Here is a 12,954-nt window from a genome sequence, read left to right on the forward strand (position 1 = left end):
AGGAATGTTAGCCAATAAAGGGACGGAGGGAATAGTCTTGGACAATCTCAACCCCTTACTCACTTAGATGCAATGAGACATCGAAAAATGGAAGATGTTGGGACTCTCCATGTGGGGCAGAGTACAAGCAGTACGCATTGTGGCGCTACCCAATTTTTTTACACCCTCGGTATGCTCCCCCACCAGACGCTCCTCACCAAGTTACGCCAGGTCGACTCCAAGATAAAATCCTTCGTGTGGGGATAATTGAGACTCCATTTGGCTGCATCAAAACTGAAGGTCCTTCACTCCTGCGGAGAATTAAGCCTCCCATCAGTGGAACACTATGCACTCGCCCGGCAGCTTTCGTTCCTGGCATATATGCAGCCAGAGACCCCAGACATGCCACAATGGGGACACATTGAGAGTCATCTACTGTCCGTGGAGGCAGGCCCTTTGCCTCTGTATGGGTCCAGGAGGTGCCAACAAGACTCCGCCATTCCAGTGCTTTTAGCCATGTACGAAGCCTGGCAACTGGCGCGCCGACTGCTGAAAATGCACCCACGTTTCCACAAAAAAGCCCCCATATGGGGGAATGCCGGCATACCCATCAATATTCGGAAGCTGTTTTGGCCCCTGTGGAAAGCAGCGGGCATTAACACCCTGGACCAGCTTCTCCAAGATGGTGACCTTAAAACATTTGTGCAGCTCAGAGAGTAATGTGGCCTCCCCACATCACAATATTGGAAATTCATTCAAATACAACAATGCTTGCAGAGATACCTAGGGACATGCCCCTGGTCCCTGTCAGCCTCACCGGTGGTAACATATCTACTTATATGGAAGAAACACAAGGGGGACTCTATGGTGTGATCACATCCCACATCTACACACAACCCATGTCATGTGCCCTATGTTCCAAAGGGCAAACACGTCTGTCGGTTTCCTAAGAGGAAGACGAATAGGCGGGACTCCTGGGAGCCATGAACAAAGGCACTAGGGAGGCAAGATTTAAATTTTGTCTCTTTAAGACCTTGCACGATTGGCATTGAACACTACTAAAGCTACACAGGGCAGGCCTGCTCCCTCATGCCAGCTGCTTTAGGTGCGAGTCCACAAACTGCGACACGACCCATACTATATGCGAATGTCCATCGGTGCAGTCCTTCTGGTCCTATGTAGGTAGTACCCTGAGCATCACCATGACCCTTCACCTACCGCTCACCCCGCTACCATTCTCTTGCATGATCTACAGCACTCTCCAGAGCTCTCCGGGCCTCAACACCGCATCTTATACATGGCGCTGGCCACAGCTAAAAACTTTATCCTGCTGACAATAGAGATCGCCGAATCCCCATCACAGGAGGCCTGGATAGTGGCTATGATACACACCTCTTCCTTTGAGTGGGTCATCTATAGTCTTCAGGACCAGTTGGAACTGTTTACAAAGACCTGGGCACCCTTCTTGCGCATAGAGGGAGGTGACGAAGAAACCACTTCAATAGAAGCTCTGGCCCCCGCGGCGCCAACAGCCAGAGATGGCGTCATGTGAATCAAGATGCATGAGGTTGCTCCCATGCATCAGGGCCACCACCCTCCCCTACATAACACTTTCCTCCCACTTTACACAATCTCAATCCCGCCTCCCCTGCCATCCCCCAAAGACTCCTCAGTACCAATTATACACATAGAGCCCATCTCGCCCCACTGCTTACCACCACCCCCTTACCCTATTTTGCCTCCCTTATTTATAGTCCTTCCCCCTCCCATCCCCCTCTTTCTCACCCTTCCCCCTCGGCTAACGCCATGGAGTCACCTCTTTTACACCTCCTTTACGCCTGCACCTACCCCAATGTTTCTCCTCCTGATGCCCCTACCCACCCCACACTCTCCCTCCCACCCCCATTCCCTTCCGCCTTGGTACCACAACTTCTTGGGAAACCAACCTTATACACCCCTTGAAGATAATGCCTGAACCCTCCACAAGTACTGCAGAGGAAGCAGGCAGCAGATATCGCACACTTTTGTGATCCCCCATGCCTTCCGGTATTCCCACCCCCCACTGCCTACTCCACTCTGGACCTCGGATACTTCCTTCCTACCCCATTACTATTGACGGGCTCACAGGGACCTGATCCACCTCCTTCCCTCTCCTATTGCCATGTGCTACCCCCATCTTTACCTCTTTATCTTCACATATTCTTGTGTATGTATCTCCATACTTGTGCAGCGCCACACATCTCATACCAGCACTCTCTTGCCATTAAGGTCAACTCGGCTCCCGACCTCTTACCACCATCACGGCTATTCGGCCCCACTGCTGTCTCTTACTCATTCCTGGTTTATCCTCTTACACCCCTTCTGCCCCCCCTTCCTCTGCATACTCCCCTCTCATATACAACTCATGCATGCCACCTAGGTCCTCGCTATACCTCGTTTACTGGACATTATACTGTATGGCAATGGTACATTTCTTTACCCTAAGTTGTATACCTATAAGAAATGTTAATAAAGAATTACAACACAAAAAATAAAGGAATAGGGCCAATTGCGCCTCATTTACAACCTCTCTGCCCCGTAGAGGATCTATTTTACAAAGGTAATCAATAAGGCCCTATGCTATGTGAAATATGGTTTTCTTAACCAGGCCTTGAGCCCAGGGTCATAGTAGGCTTAGGCTGATATTGAATTGGCTTTTGGGTTGTTGCCTGTCCACCTAGAGGAATTCCACCTGTTGGGATTTCAGTTTCAGGGTTTGTATTTCTCTGACAATTGGAAGACCATGGGCTGTTCAGAATTGTGTTCTTATTATGAAAAATGTTGCTTATTTTTCGAATGGGTGGTTAAAAAGGCAACTGGGTCAACATGGGTCTTGCACTACCTGGATGAATTTCTATTCTTGAGTCCTTCGGCATCAGGTCAGTGCAAAGAACCCCTGGAGCATTTGTTAAGCTATTTTGCCAGTTTGGGGTGATGAATGGCACATGGAAAGACCCGTGGGCTCATCACAACCTTGACCTTTTTAGGGCTAGAGATAGACTATATTGCAAGGCTATTCAGACTTTCTCTGGAGAAAATGGTAGCTTTCAAGGAATCCATACAGTTGTGTTTGGAGGCTAGTAACATAGTACCATGTACAAGTCTTAGTCAGGCAGCTGAACTTTGCACTGGGCATCATACCTATGGACTGCCCATTTTCAAGATCTATCGAGCATGCAAGGTCCATTCTTATGTGAAAACATCACCGGACAAGGTAAATTTAGTGGGCTGCCTCATGGAAGTAGAAAGGTGGATGCAGTCACACTCTTTAAAAATCAATGTAGAAAAGACAAATATTTTGCTTTTCCGTGGGGCTCACAGGGTATGGAATGACTCCTGGTAATTTTCTTTGTTAGGCCTCGCCAAATCCCGAAAAGGGTAGGTAAGAATCTAGGTTTCATGATTGATAAGTCTCTCTCCATGCAGGACCAGGTAAATGCTGCCTGCTGGAGCTGTTTTGGAGCTCCTGTGTACTCTCTGTAGACTATAACAGTGGATCCTGGAAGCGTGGCATAAGACCATTATACGAGATTTGATTATGAGCAGGCTAGATTACGCCAATGATTGAGTCTGGTCGCTCAGTGGACTAAAGCAGCTACTGCAGGGGCCTGTGTTCGACCTCATGGTCACAGGTTCAAATCCCGGCAGGTCCACTCAGCCTTTCATCCATTTGAAGTCGATAAAATGAGTACCATTGAGTTGGGTAACAATAAACATCTATTATTCAGCGCCAGCACACCTTTCGGTAATTGTGCGCTTTACAAATACACCTTTTTGTCATGTTATGTCATGCAGCCTATTTTATAATAGGTGGTGGAACACGGTGTCGAAAGCAGCAGACAGGTCTAGCAGTATGAGGGCCGCAAATTTACACTCATCGACCAAAGACCTGATGCTGTTGGGCACCGCCAGCAGAGTGGATTCAGTTCTGTTATGGGCTCAGAACCTAGTTTGATAGGGATCCAGCAGATTGGTACTCTCCAAATAGTGGAATAGTTGGTTGATGACTAATTTTTCCAACACGTTTGCCACATATAGCAATAGAGAAAATGGGCAATAGTTTGAAAAATTTGAGATATCAGGCCCAGCTTCCTTCACCAGTGGCCGAAACAGGGCGTGCTTCCAGGCTGTGAGATACTCAGATTCCCTCAATGATTTATTCAAAAACACTTTCTAAATGTGGGCTTAAAGCAGGGGCAAAATGAGTGTGAATAAAATGAGGGCAACGATCTAAAGGTTAATCTGATTTCACCCGTAACATCATCTTTTCCACCATCTCAGTAGTCAGTTCAGAAAACTCACCCCAGTTGGAAAGAGCCCCAGGATGAGGGGTGACATCCTTGAAGAGGTTCCCCTCCATTGGGGGTTGATTTGCAAAGGCTGAATGGAAGGTCTCTATTTTATGATTTGGTAAAAAAGGGGACCCCTACACTGAACAATGAGACTTGCTAGATGTAGGGAAAATAACGTTGGGGTAAGGAGATGGCTAAATGCAAGTATAATGATCATATACTGTATGGCCTGATATGCTTTATATGATCATTGTACTTGCATTTAGCCATCTCCTTACCCCAACAGGTCTCTATTTTATCACTGAAAAATGCAGCCAACGTCTCATTTAGAGGGGATGAGGCTTTAATTGCCTTGTTCAATGTTGCTGGATCAGTCAGTGCCTTAACTATTTTAAATAGTTCCCTGGATGATCTACTATTCTCCTCAAGTCACCTTATAAAGTGTTGTGTTTTAGCTTGTCTAAGTTGTTTGTGAGAGGCTTTAAGTGCATTTCTATAGATTAGCCAGTCCTCTTAAACCTTAGAGTACCTCCTTCTGAGCTCAAAAGACTTACATTTCCAATTTGCTTAGCTTAACTAATTTGAATACCACTTTGCTGGTAACGATTGTATAGAGGAGTTGATTTCTTTTTGAAAGGCTCAGGAATCAGTAACGTTGGTCATAGCGTCTGCAATATCAGAAACTGCTGTCTTCACTGAGCAGTCCTCCCTAGTCATTGGAGGACTAAAATTGCTAATAAAAGTGGTAGGGTTTACTTTCCAAAAGAGTCCTGTAACACAAGAGTTGGTTTATACATGGCTGGAAAACCACTCAGTAGAGAAAAGGAAAATGTAATGAAGTGGTCCGACCAGGTAATAGGTTCAGGTGACTGTATAGTCACAGTATTTAAAATGGTAAATAATAGGTTGAGTATATACCCTGACAAATGTATGGTACATTTTCTCAACTGAGTTAGCTGTAAAATCTACATCTAGTTCTCCAGATTTCTGCTTAATGGATTCGACTGATCCTCAAAATGAAAATTTTAAATCTCCCATAAGAAGGAAGTGATGAGTCAAGCACAAATGGTGACAGCAGCGAAGGTAAATATGCTGCTAACTGAGAATTATAACCAGGAGCCCTATAAAATAACTCTTCTCCTAATTCAAACATGTTGTTGAGGGAAAGTTGAAAAATCATGACCTCCCAACCTTCCAACAAGAAGTCGCTCACCCTGACACACTCAAACACGTCCCTGTATAGGATGTCAATGCCACCACCTTTCCTTGCAATATGATCACTTTTTGGCACCCTTTATATGGTCAGGACCATCATGGCCAGATCTGGCATGGTGTAACTATTAAGCTAAGTCTCTGTGATAAAAACAAAGTCTGGTTTCAAGCTGTAACTGGTGTCCCGAATCTCCATAAAGTGAAGCAAACTAGAGTTTAAGTAAAGGCAGCTGATCAAGGAGCCTTCACCACTAAATGCTCTACAACACAATGAAGCATTTTCTTCCAACCGTCGACTGCTGGACTATCCCTTTACAAATTAATGCTGTTTCTCAGACCCCTCCAATACTGCAATACTGCCACTGACCTGACATGGTTCATATAGAACCATCTACGGTTGGCACATTTAAAAAGGTCCAAATACAGTCCCTGGGGACCCCTTACAGCAACTGCCCATATTATGATCATTTGAGGCTGAGGAAAAGTGTTCGTCTTGTCGGCATTTATTTTGTGGTACAAAAGGGGGTGGTGATGGACGGAGCATCTAAACCAATCAAACACTCACACCCAGTCAACAGATCTGGGTTTAATCCATCACCGTTCTTTAGCCCACTCTGCCACCCCAGTTGAGACATGGCCATATGCAAATCAGTCTGACCCTGTGCCTCCATTATTTTTGCATTGCCATTTCATGTCAAACACCTCTGCACGACCATCCTGGTTGTTTCTGCTGATGTCTGATGAAATTCTAACTGTCACGACCACCCTGCCCTTCCTGCTCATTGTGGTTGAGCCAATTTCGAAAAAGGATTGGCCTCACCACCCTCGGACTGAACTCCTGCACACATCCATCCTGTTTCGCAAGACTTGGTCACGCCACCGTCCCAGAACTTGTTTCTTTCACATATCCTGTTGTTCAAGATCTGTCTGTTCTCTCACGTACATGTCCTGTTTTGCAAGACCTGTTCGTAACCTTTTGTACCATCTGTTGCAGCCCCCGTCCTTCCTGAACAAAGAATGGGGTAACTGCATTTTGACTCGGGCGCCAGGCCCCCACCCAAACTGGTTTCTTAAGGTGGGAAATGTGTATATAAGGCCTGTAAGCTACAGAGTGAAGCAGCAGCCTCCTCTGTCTTGTCTCCGATGAGCTTGGGACTCTGTTCCATAGCCCGGGCTATTCGAATAAAACGTGGTTCCTCCTGCAGACAAAGGCTCCTGTGTCTCCTTTTTCTATATAAGGAGTGTATGGAAGACTTGGGCGGTTCCCCCGCCGCCGAGACCCAGTAAGTGGGTATAAACGGTTCTTCAAATTGAGCCCGAATAGGGACTCCATGAGCACGAAGGTCAGGCCCGGTGGATGTGAGGAGATGCACGGAGAGACTCCGAATGAGATACCCTACCCGAGGGATTCTTGCAGTCCGGTAGCCAAACGACTCACCCGCTGTTCCTCCCCACCCGGTCTTGGCCATGTGACCGCGTCCTCGCTGGAGTCCCCTAACAAAGTGATTTCTGGAACAGGACACAGCCCTACGTCTGCAGAAGAGAACTACCCCTGTCAGGTAAGGGTGGACTGATCACCCACCGAGTCTGTATGATTCTGCTGTTATTGACTTTTGCAAAAGCCAAGCCAGCGAGGCGAGTTTCATTAAAAACCCGCTGTTGTCTGTTATCTGTTTACATGCATGCCGGCCAGTAGTAAGTTTAAGAAATTATGTTGTATGTGTGTGCAGGACTCCCAGCTGGAGGCGGCCTGTCCGCTTCCTCTGAAGGGAACCCCTGGTCACACCATGTATACTAAACATGGTCCTTCTGCAATAATGTTTTCCCCTTTATGGACCAAATACACTAAACTAAGTAACTCAGAATTTCAATGGCACCCTTATGGGTCTTTTACCCGCAAGTTCCGGCAAATCTAGCGGAATAGCTATTAAAAGGAAGATTCGTCCCTCGATGTTTGAGTCTGTCAGGTTGTAGAGGAAGGAGATTGAGCAGAGAGCAAAGAGGGAAAAGGCACTAGAAAGGAAGCGGGAGCAGATGTCAATGGCTGACCATGCTAGGGAGCACTTACAGGATCAAGTGGAAAAATCTGTAGAAATAGCTGATAGGGAACATAGGGCGCGGGTGCAGAAGTGCTACCCGGCACGTGAAGAGAAAGGAAAAGACTTTATGGAAGGGGGAGAAGAGGGAAATTCCCTGCTCGATACCATGTTGGAAAGTCCTCCTGCTTATGCCCCCATGTACTCTGCGCTGACACACCCTGCCCCACATACAGCTGCCCCAGCCGTGCTGCACACTCCTGCCCCCACTGCCCCTCCTACTGTTCCCCATCACACTGACCCCTCCCTATTTTGACGCCCATGACACCGACTGCGCACACTACCCCTGTCCTCGCCATGGGAATGACAACGAGTCCCCATCCGCCCAATCCCTGCAGCTCTACCCCTGCCAGCCCCTTCCCTTCTTCCCCGTGGTCTACGGTTAAGCAGGATTTATATAGATTATTGAATTCCCCCCGACTGGCTTCCTTGCGCTCTGCAGTCAGCTTTTCGTCCCTTTGAGAGGATGACCTGCAAAAGCAACAGTGTGAATGTTGGACAAATAGCGGGAATATTTATCCATTTAAAGAAATATGGTCCACCGTTTCCCAGTGGACGATTATGGAACAGACCACCTGGGTCGAATACATGTGTACCTTGGTTATGCAGAGATTCGAGAATTCATTTTTGCTGATACCCACCAGATTAGTGGACCTCAGGTCACAAATAAAAAGAGGCGATGTGCAGGGAGAGGGGATGTTTGGCGCTATGTTCGCTTTGATAGCTTACCGTGATATGACCATCTTCCCCAAACCCCCTCTAGAGACAGCTATGCTAATGAAAGAGGCTTTGTTAACGCACTCACCGATGCCCAAAATAATGGCAGAGGGCCTGTTGAAGCCCACTGACGTAGGCTATGGGTTCATGTCCCTTGGAAAAGGTCAGAGGTAATGCAGTTGAAAGGGCAGTTACCAGATCCTCGAAAAAATCCAGCTGCCTTTTACAAAGAATTAGGCCAGATAATATCTGCTGGTATACTTATTCTTGAAGACATCGACTTGCTCTTTGGTACGGTACGTTCCTACTGAAATTTGGGATAAGATTCGACATACTGACCATTAAGTAGAGCTGGGAGGTAAATGGGCTAATCTGGAAGCTATGGAAGATGCAAGGGCAGGGGGGACTAAGCCAGAAGCTGCCATTCTGACTTTGTCCGGTAAAATAATAACACTTATAAAAACATTTTTGCCAGAAACAGTCATTAACTGGGATAAGATAAATGCCTGCAGGCAACGAAAAGATGAAAGTGTGGCTGACTTCTTTACTTGTTTTGAAACAGAATACAAGGGACATTGGTATGGATGCATCAACAATGCCATTTGTGATTCCTTATTAGCGAAAAATAAGGATTCGCTAATAAGGAATAGCAAAAGGCTATGCATATAGAAATCGCAAAAAATATAGCGATTTCTAAACATTCCTTAATTGCGACTCGCAAATTGCAAGTCGCAATTAAGGAATACTTCCTCATTCATTCCTATGGGTCAAGAGGCCCATGGGAATGAATCGTAAAACATTCTCAATTTGCGATTCTCAATTAGAGAATTGCAAATTGAGAATGCAATTTCAAGGGTGCCAAGGTGTCAAAAGGACACCCTGTTGCACCCCTGAAATCTGCATATGAGAACATCTTGCACACACACATGCCCCAAGGGCATGTGTGTGTGTAAAATGGATCTTTGAAAAATGCACTTTAGTGCATTTTTCAAAGTTTTTGCAAATTACCATGAAGTTCAACTTCATGGTAATTTGCTCCCCTTATTAGCGAAATCGCTATTTGTTTTACTCTGATGCATTGCATTTAAGGAATCTCAATTTGAGATTCCTTAAATGCAATCGCAATTTAAGTAATCGCAATTTTGCGATTTCTTAAATTGCGATTTTTGCATTTGGGATGATGCATCCCAAATGCAAAAATACTGGTTGCAAAGGGGCAGATTCTGAGAATCTGCCCCTTTGCGACCGGTTTTTCCTTTGATGCATCTATACCATAGTAGCTTGGTCCCCCGGATCTTAGGCTCTAGCCCAGTATTTGTCGATAAGTTTGTCAGCAACTTGCTTCCTGAGATTTCCGCCAGGCTCAAGAAGGTTGAGAGTACATGGTCTGCCCAGACTATGACTGGTATCTTGGCTATGGCACAGTATCATGAGAATAGGGAGAATGAAGATAGAGAAAAGGAAAGTAAGAGGGCTAGGGATCTTAAGAGTAAGGTACTTCCACAGCAGGCTTAAACTCCCAGGGGTCCAGATGCCTGCGGGAATTTCAGACCACAGCCCCAACCGCCTCCGAAGGCTCGCCAGTCTACCCCCTCAGGCCCTCAATGCACGGGAGCCCTCCAAACAGATCAGTGTGCTTATTGTAAAGGGTACGGCCATTGGATAGATAAGTGTCCCGTATTAGCTGAAAACATCCGAACAGGGAAGACTCGGCCTCGTACTCCTAGGGAGGGGAGGCCAACTAGGGACCATGTCCCGCCCCGTCCGCAGGACAAAGAGCATAGATACAGGGATGGCGCCCCTATCCGGCAACACCCGGCCAATAGGTTTGATGGATACGAAGCAACATGCAATTATTACAATGATGAATATGATGAACTTGTTTACTGTTTACTATTTATTTATTTGATTTCTTGTTTAAAAAAATTACTGTATGGCATATAAATTTTACAGTGATCTTAAATATTTGTTCTAAGAAGCACCTACGGGGTGAGTGACAAGTGCGCCACTCTCAAACAGTATACTGTTTGTTTGGGTAATTTTGTACTGATAGGAGTCAGTCAGTTCGAGGGGCGGCACCATATTTACGCGAGGATTAAGGAATGACCATAAGATAAATAGTTATTTTGATACTCAAGGAGTGCAGGGCATCACACACATATGTAATATCTGTAATAGTCCCATTATTCCGGTTCTTAAGAAGACCAATGGAGATGCTCTCTCCCCTAAAATATACAGATTCGTGATTGACCTGAGAGCCCTTAACAAAATAACGATCTCCCAATACCATGTTGACCCCGACATTACAGCCCTCTTGACGATGGTCCCTTCTGACGCCACGCACTTTTCTGTCATAGACCTGAAGAATGCCTTTTTCAGTATTCCTATACATCCTGACAGCAGACATTTTTTTGGTTTCTCCCTTGGTGGGCGGAGCTTTAGATTTTGCCGCGCCCCTCAAGGCTTCACCGAGAGCCCCAGTATCTATAGTCAAGCTCTCAAAAGTCAACTACATTCCTTGGAACTCCCTGATAATTCCACACCGCTGCAGTATGTTGATGACCTCCTCATTACTGCAAATTCCGCCCTGACATGTAAAGAGGCTACCCTCTGTTTGTTATGCCACCTTGCCCTCCATAACCACAAGGTCTCTTTAAAAAAGCTTCAATTTTGTCAAGAGAAGGTGACCTATTTAGGTCATCTCCTCTCGAAGGAGGGAAGGCAGCTCACCGCTGATCGCGTAGCCATTATTAATGCTATGCCGGCCCCACGGACACAAAAGCAGGTGCAAGCCTTCATAGGTCTAACCTCATACTGCAGACAGTGGATTTCCAATTTTTTGGACATAGTCAAACCTCTTCTTGCCCTCACCACTGAAGACATATTAGACAGTTATTTTCCATGGACTAGAGAGCATACGCAGGCCTTCCAGGATTTAAAAGGGGCTCTGTGTACTGCTCCAGTCCTCGGTACTCCTGATTATAACAAACAATTGTTTCTTTTTGTACATGAGACAGACCGCTGTGCAAGCGCTGTCTTGACCCAGATATTCAGAGGTCACCATCAGCCATGTGCCTATTTTTCAGCGACCTTAGATCTTGTTGCGAGGTCACTCCCAGGATGCCTATGGGTGACAGCTGCGGCTGCACTCATGGTCCGTCAGAGTGCGGGATCGTCATGAACCCTCCCTTGACTCTGATGGTTCCCCATTCTGTGGATACCCTCCTTAATAATACCAAGACACAGTACCTCACTAGCGCACAACTCACAGGATATGAATTGAGACGCTTTTCCAGACACATTAACATCAAGAGATGCACTGTACTGAATCCCGCCACCTTACACCCACTGGATACTCAGGATGCCTGTTTAGATCTGCATGACTGTATATTGAGGACAGAGGAGGAGACATAGGGGCAGGTTGACTTACAGGATATCCCGATAACAGACCCAGAAGGTACACTGTATGTGGACGGATCATGTCTCAGAGGGCCAGATGGTAACACATCAGCTGCCTACGCCCTCACGACATTGGAGCAAGTAGTAGAAACAGCTCAGATTCTGCGGTGTTCTGCTCAGGCTGCAGAACTAGAGCCTGTGAGTTAAGCTGAGGAATAACGGTTAATATCTACACTGACAGTCAGTATGCCTTTGGGGAGGCTCACAACTTTGGGAGACTGTGGAAAGAAAGGAATTTCCTTACCTCAGATGGGACAAAAATTCAACATAGCCCCCTAATTCACCGATTATTAGACTCCCTGACATTTCACAGAAAGGTAGTTATTATAAAATGTAAAGCGCATAAGAAAGTGACGGATGATTTTGAAAAAGGCAATGCCCTGGCAGACCAGACAGCTAGCTCTTAAGAAAAAGGAAGGATTGTATGTGGGACGTCCCGCCAGGTGGGTGGCAGAGGGGGGCATGGTTAAAGATACAGTACAGAGTGTGATCGATATTCAATCGCATGCTACCCCTGAGGAGCTGAGGATGTAGACAGGGCATTTAGCGGTAAAGGAAATAGATGGTTGTTGGGCCCGTAGCACTATGGAGAGACAATGGATGTTGCCCGACAGTCATGTGCTACCGGTAGTAATGATGGCCCATGGCCCTGCTCACATTAGTGCAAAAGGGATATGTAAGTTGCTGGAACCCACCTGGTATAGCTCAAAGATACCAGCATACGCTGAGAGGATGGTCAAACATGCATGATTTGCCTAATGTACAACCCGGGAAAAGGTACAGTGTCCCCTGGAGGGGGACTCTCCCCCCCTACCTTTCCTTTTGAAGCCCTGCTGATGGATTTTATCCAGATGGACAGATATAACAATTTAAAATACGTCCTGGTGGTGGGCTGTACCTTCAGCCGATGGGTGGAGGCCTACCCTGTCAAAGACTGCACCGCTATCACTACTGCCAAAATACTATTGAAAGAATACTTCCCACAATTTGGTTCACCCCGTTTGGTCTGAAGTGACAACGGGATACACATTACGGCTCAAATAATGGAGTATGTCTGATCAGCACTGGGTATGAAACAAAAATTTCATGCAGCTAATCACCCCCAGTCAGCAGGTCTAGTGGAGCTGTACAATGGCATCCTAAAGACTAAAATGGCCAAG

Source organism: Lissotriton helveticus, chromosome 6 (assembly GCF_964261635.1).
Source record: "Lissotriton helveticus chromosome 6, aLisHel1.1, whole genome shotgun sequence".
Classification (NCBI taxonomy): Eukaryota; Metazoa; Chordata; class Amphibia; order Caudata; family Salamandridae; genus Lissotriton; species Lissotriton helveticus.